Source organism: Bactrocera oleae, chromosome 6 (assembly GCF_042242935.1).
Source record: "Bactrocera oleae isolate idBacOlea1 chromosome 6, idBacOlea1, whole genome shotgun sequence".
Lineage (NCBI taxonomy): Eukaryota > Metazoa > Arthropoda > Insecta > Diptera > Tephritidae > Bactrocera > Bactrocera oleae.
In genome coordinates, this window is record NC_091540.1 from 28,055,874 (window position 1) to 28,062,572 (window position 6,699).

Below are 6,699 nucleotides of genomic sequence, written 5' to 3' on the forward strand. Positions count from 1 at the left end.
ATTGTAGAAGTGTTTTTAATGCTGCATGATCTGTCCTCACCTGAAATCGCTGGCCATATAGGTGCTTATGAAAATGTTTGATGAATAATTTCTCTCTGGCTTGCTTATGGTCTGGCTGTAATACGCAACCACTTTCTCATACCCATCAATGACTTGTGATAGAGCGCCGTCTACTGCAAATCCACTGCCATCCGCACCCAAAATAAACGCTGATCCTGGGACTGAAAATGCTAACATTAGCGCAGTGCTTAACCGCTTCTTCAGAGTTTGGAAGTCCACTTCCTGTTCTTTATTTCATTCAAAAACTCTGTTCTTTTTCGTGAGTTCATGGAGGCTACTAGCTACGCTGGCAAAATTCGGAACGAATCGTCTATAATAAGTACATAGTCCAAGGAAACTCCGCAATTAATGCAAATTTTTAGGTGCGGGCATATCTCTTACTGCCTCGATTTTTCATTAGCTGTGCAGATGCCCTCCGTTGTCACTTTGTGTCCTTAGTAGCTTACTTCTTTTTCGAAAAGGGAACACTTCTTTGGACACAGCTTCAGACCAGCGCTAGCTATCCGTTGGAAAACCTCCTTCAAGTTCTTAAGGTGTTCATCGAAGCTTTTACCCAACACGATGATATCGTCGAGGTACACCAAACAGGTCTTCCAGTGTAGTCCTTTTAGTACCTGGTCCATAAGTCTCTCGAAAGTAGCAAGAGCGTTACATAATCCAAAGGGCATTACCATCTCCAACGTTGAAAGCCGTATTTTCTTTGTTTTCTTCGTTTACCTCCAATGCCAATTACCACTTTTCAAATCAAGTGCTGAGAATCATTTTGTACCTGGTAACGAGTCCAGTGTATCATCGATTCTAGGTAGTGGATAACTGTCTTTGTTACATCATTCAACCTTCTATAGTCCACACAAAATCTCATGTTGCCGTCTTTCTTCTTCACAAGTACTACAGGTGAGCTCTACGGACTCTCTGATGGTTCGATTGCCGCTTTCGCTCATTTCACGTATGGTCTGGCTTACAACTTCACGTTTTGCTAAAGGAATGCTCCGAGGCGGATTGGCCTTGCATCACCTGTGTTAATAAAATGTTTCACAACTTTGGTTCTTCCTGGTTTGGCATCGTCTTTATCAAATATGGATGAGTATCTGAGAAGAAGTTGTTTAGCCGTAGTTTGATAGTTTGCCTCTAGTTCCTCGGTCCATGCGTTAATTTCGCTCGATATATCGTTTTCGTCCATGGAATCTTCCTCAAGACCTATTTCGCAATTTATCACGGCCTCAATCTCTTGACATTGAAAAAATGACGGTCAAAAGAGTCCCAATGTAAAAGCACACTATCAGGTAACGAATTTGAGATAATAGTTTGTGATTAAAGACTGGAGACTACATCATGAATAACTCATCACATCATGAAGTAACTTTTCACAAAATGACACTTTACTTCAAAATATCTCAAGCAGTAACTAGAGATTGCTTATTGAATTGCGCTATTATATAATAAATTTTGTATTTTCAAAGATATAGTGAATTCTTCCCAATGGTTGCCTGCATTTTTTGCTGCGAAACTTTTCATCAGTTTTCTTTCGACATTAAACGAACAAAAAATTAAAGAAATAAGCAAAAATCTTTAAAAAAAAATATATTGCAAATGCCGATAAAATTCAAATGAATACGAACGTGAAAACTATTGAACGGGTAGTATTTACTCGCGATTCATCAATCGCCTTATGAATCACAGTGCAAAGATCAGAATGTATATTGAACGTATTGATATGGAGACTCTTTTGTCGCGAAAAGAGTGCATCATCTCGATTTGAGTTTTTCTGTCATATCTTTTCATAAAATTTTCGCAAATGTTTCTACGGTTCGTCTACGCGACACTTAGAGTGTACTGCATAGTTCATTTGTATATTATTATGGTGGTCTCATATTTTGTTACGCATGTTTGGTTTATGGTTTACTTCTAAATACACAATCATTTAAATTATGCACTTACAAAGAATTATTATATATTTCACTTACCGTGTGTCCTTCCACCTTCCTGGCTGGCTGATCGATGACAAAATTCGAATATGATTTGCCCCAGCTTATATGAACCATTTATCATACAGATTAGCACTGGAGAATAGGGGAACTGCACATTGCAGTTTACAAACAACTAGCATAACTTAACATATGTAGTTTGTGCCTACCTGTTTATGCGAAGAGAGAATGGAAAAAATATAAATCGCACAAATAACAAAATAGAACCGACGATAAATTGCAAGAAGCAACTAGACAGTGAGTTCGTAATTGCCAAAATGTTCTAGTTTTATTAAAGATGTACTATATAAGGGCTGCCAGATTGTGCAGCACACACATTTATAGTTAAAGTGTTGTCGTGTGAGACGACAGACGTCGATTTATCGGGAAATCCGTTACAATGTAAAGAAATTGGAGTTGAAACATACAATTGTAAATAACCAGAGAAATTAAATATAATATTAGGGTAGGCTTTAATCTACAAACTCCCCGCCTCCGTGAATTAACCTGATTCATCACCATTAATGTCCAGAACAGCAAGTTTTGAGACTGCGCATCGTTTCACTCCTCTAGAAGTTCGTATGTCTGCTCGTCGTATCTCGCCATCAAGCCCAGAGTACACTAGCTTTACCTTCCCTCGGCACCATTCTCGCCGTGGAACACTAGGGCCGCATATGAACACCCAGTCCCCTTCTTTAAACGGTTTCAATAAGAAAACTATTCAGGGTATGCTCCCTCGGTGCAACCTCTTTCAAAGTGTGAAATTAAACTCGCTTGACACACTGTACCATTCTCTCCCATGCACCACGTTCCGATGGACTACATGGTGAATTAATACAGACTGGATATTTTTCTGCGATATTTCACTTTGTAAACGCAGTCGAACCCTTCTGTGAATCGCTTGGCTTTTCGGTCAACATCAACGAAATTCTTTCCATTGTCAATTCTTAATGGTGCACGTCGTCGGTTCACAAAATTACGTATAGCAATGATACAGGAGTCGGTACTCAAGTCATGAGCCTGCACTTGGAGAACGCCTTCCTCGTCTATATAAAAGCGTAAAAGCCTGGGATCCTGCTGCAGGAATGGGGACAACGTGACCAACGCGACGTGGGCTTAGTAGGCAGCCAATTGGAAACGCTTGTAGCTGTACGACAGGCTTGTAATTACGATGCTCACTTTGAATCCATTTGATGACCGTTTTTGGGTCACTCTACAGAATGCAGTCTGTGATGCCAAAAGAGTGTTCGTCGCGGATGCACTGCATGAGACGTGTGCCCAAAACAGCTGCCTGAAGTTGAAGCCGTGACACAATAAGAGTTTTCATTGGCCCGCATTTAGACCTAGAAGAAACGAATGTAACATTAATTTTACCTAATAAAGATAGGCAGCAGCGGCAAAAGCACCTTTACTAGCGTCGACAAATACGTGGATCTGAAAAATTTGAGGAACGCCATTTCCAAAATAAAAACGAGGAATGGCGTATTTCACAACCTTTGGTAGTGGTTTACGCCAATTCTTCTCGTATAAGGACTTAGTGGAACATCTCCTTGATGTCTCCACATACGGCGATCGCGCCTTCACGAAAATGGAATAATATCAACGGCAAGGACCGATATTCTTACGGACCTTTCAGTAGCTGTGAATTGAGGGAGATTCCACTTACCTCAGTACCGGCGTCAAATATCATGCGTAGCTTTCCGGGTTTGTTGGGACTGGCAACGGCAAAGTTAGCCAAATTCCAAGTCTTAGCGGTAGACATAGCGGCTTCTATCGACACATCCTTTGCGCTCCGCTGACCAGACGTTTCAACGCCATGTTGTAGCTGTCAGGTAACCTTACGTTGTCAGTTCTCCATATGAGACTTTTTCAAACCGTCCATCGACGCGGCATGTGGCGGACTTTAGAATAGTTCTGGCCCGAGTGTCCACATTACTCTATATAGGAGGCGCAGCTCTGACACCGAAATTCTCGGTCTTGAAGATGGCAACTACCATATTGTGGAGAGACTAATCAGCTTAGCGGTTCATAAACAAACACGATGCTGGGGATAGTATCGTAGTTGAAGTTGGACCAAACTCCACCCATCCCAACTCCGTATTGGTAATAAAGGGACCATACGAGTTTACATTCATAGTTGTCGATGGCAGTCCCAAATGGCCATGATTAAGACCAATCAATAGTCTGGGCCTGACCTGGGCATAAGGTTGTACTGGAAGTTGGCTTACATGTTTCAAGTTGTGATCCAAATCGTCCTTGGTTAAACTCTGCAGAGGAATCTGTACATTTCTGCATACCGGCACCACTTATAAGCAAGCCTACCAGAAACGTTGACTCCTGCGCGGCATGTGCCCTAAACTACTGAACATTCAAATGCTGCTCACATCCACGCATCCCCATTTCCGTTGGCAATTTCGTGTACTGTAACCCAAATTGAGACAAGCGATGTAGTTTCGCTTCTGTCCATCTGTTTGGCACCGAACATTCTAGAAAACGCCCAAACTGTACTGGCTTATGATGCCCCTGACAAATTGGGCATCTCGTTGCCCGGTGCTGCTGGAATGTGTGCTGAACCGGGCAGAACTTCGATTTCTTTGACGAAGTATCAACAAATACCGTACAAATTTTATTCTCTAATTTCATTAACCACTCACTGAAATATTTCACTGTTGCATATGGCTGTATAAGCGCTACGAAACCTGCCCACTCAACACGTTTGCTCATTGCCAAAAAACACAAATATTACATACAGATGTTGCAAATGGTATGATTGTTGTTGAATTAGACTGGATCAAAGGCATATCCATCCCTAAATTAGTTGAACTGTACATGTGGCTTATAGCAGCTCTACCTATTCCAAAGTGTGGCGGAGTGGAACGGGAATCAGTAGGCTGCGACAACGAAACTATGCACTTGCAGAGAAGTATATATATTTCACTTACCGCAGTGTGTCCTTCCACCTTCCTGGCTGGCTGATCGATGACAAAGTTCGAAAATGATTTGCCACAGTTTATATGCACAAATATTGGCATTTACCGTACAGATCAGCACAAGAGAATATAAGAACTGCACACTGCAATTTACGACCGACAAGCATGTAGATAACTTACAATATGTAGTTTGGGCCTACATGTTTATGTGAAGGGAAAATGGCAAACATATAAATCGCACAAACACAAAACAGAAACTGTATAGCGTGAAATGTATGTATGTTAATCGAATGCGAGACAATTCAAGAGCATATACAGAAATTAAAATTGAAACATATAACTGTAAAATAAACATAGAAATTAAATATAATATTAGGGTGGGCCCGAATCTACCACATGAAGTGTAAAATGATAATAACAATATATTATTTGCGGTAAAAAAAAATAAATATGAAAGTATCTCAATATTTGATGTAAATATTAAAAAGTAAAAGTAACTCAATTTATATTAAAATTCAGTTATATATATATAACATTATTACATTTAATTATGCTAAATCTTATTAAAAATTTAAATCAAATATTTTTGAGTATCTTAATTTGATCTCAATTTTCAAAATGTTTCTATTATTCTATGCATATGTGCATATTACATACAAAAAATTCACATTTCTGAACACAACGTATATTGTGTAGCGGCGAACTATTGCGAACAAGAACACAAAACGGCACGATCTCTTCCTCATCCCTCGTTGTCCCCACGCCTACAAAAATTCGGTTCGGGCGACAAAAAAGTCAGTATCTGAACTGACACCGACAGGTGCCTGAGAGATAACACGTTCAACATAACACCATGTTCCGACAAAAAATTTGTGGTGGTTAGATAACCGTTAATATGTTCAGTAACGTCCGTCCTCGCTACCGTTCGAGATATTATATATTCACATCGTTCAAGATTTATTATAAGAAAACATTTCAACGTCGTACTTTGTGGTAATTTTAATTCTCCATTTAATGGAAATAATGGAAACTTTTTTATTTTAAGCGCATAGCATAATATGGAGCAAATTCAATAAGGTTTATGTCCTGCAATATCATCCTTAAAACTTTCTTTGCATTGCAATGTAATATAAATTAAATGTATAGAAAAACATATGTGTATATAAAAGTGAATATTGTATGCTAAAATGCATATAAATATATACATATATATAATATATTTTATAATAACAATTAAAGTCATTGTTTTCGTCTAACTGATTTCTAAATTAATAATACTTTTTTGGTCTTGTTTTATGTGTATTACTTTATTTGCTTTTTCATGGCCCCACTCGTATTGATATTCGTAAGGTCACGAATGATCGCACTTGGACAGCTAGAAACGATGGTGTGGACTCCTATATCTGAATTAAAAAGACCGTCGTATAATAACAAAGGGCATTGAGCCTGTTAGAAATTTCTTAAGGCCTCTAATATTAATTTAAGCCGATTCACCTGGGTCGCAGAAGTTGTGATTACTGAGATGGTTCAACCTTAGTCTAGTTAAAACTGGACACTGAAATAAAATTTTTCCAATTTTTTTCATTTAATGCTCCTCCGAGCAACTTTGAAAATTTACATTCTTCACAATCTTTGACCGCACAGACCGAGTATCACTAGGAGATTGTCTTATTATTTTAACGAGATGAACCTTAGTAAAAATCTTGAGAGCTCAAGGTCAGTAGTCCCGCTCTGCTATCGAAGTG